Source organism: Buceros rhinoceros, unplaced genomic scaffold (assembly GCF_000710305.1).
Source record: "Buceros rhinoceros silvestris isolate BGI_N320 unplaced genomic scaffold, ASM71030v1 scaffold16355, whole genome shotgun sequence".
NCBI classification, from domain to species: domain Eukaryota; kingdom Metazoa; phylum Chordata; class Aves; order Bucerotiformes; family Bucerotidae; genus Buceros; species Buceros rhinoceros.
This window is the reverse complement of record NW_010414726.1, coordinates 1-594: the sequence shown is the minus strand read 5'-3', so window position 1 is coordinate 594 and position 594 is coordinate 1.

Here is a 594-nt window from a genome sequence, read left to right as displayed (position 1 = left end):
GGATCTGAAGGATTTGTTTCCCTTGCAAAGTACTTCTGCAGCTGTCACCCAGATTTCTGCTGCAGTTGCCATGCTTTGACCAGCAGGACCCTCCTCCACACGAACAGAGAGGGCAGAGTGCAAAGTTCAGTGTGACGTTCTCTCCTATAACAGACAGCTACACAAGTTTTAAAGCAGGCAGTTTAAAAAGTTAATAACGTATTTCATTAAAGCAAAGGAGATTTCTAAATAGCTCCTGTAAAGTGTGAATAAACCAATGGAGGAAGGAGAGTCCTTTGGAGCTGCTGCTCCCCCAGCTCATGGGCTGTGATCACAGGAGGAAAACAGCTGAAATATCGAGTTTCGCCACACTGGAGGAGACAGACAAGCAAGGTGGAGCCGTCATTAACTCCTCTTACAAGTGATATATTGCCAGATTAATAGAAGCTATGAGAAGTACTACTATCCAAAAAAATACCCGACAGAGAGCCACCCACCTGAAATTACAGTGCAGGCTTTGTGTGAATCAACACAGCATACTTGGGCAGAATGGTAATGGTTCCACTTACCTCAGACAAAATTCGCTTAGCACATCACTTTTGGCATGAGCACCAC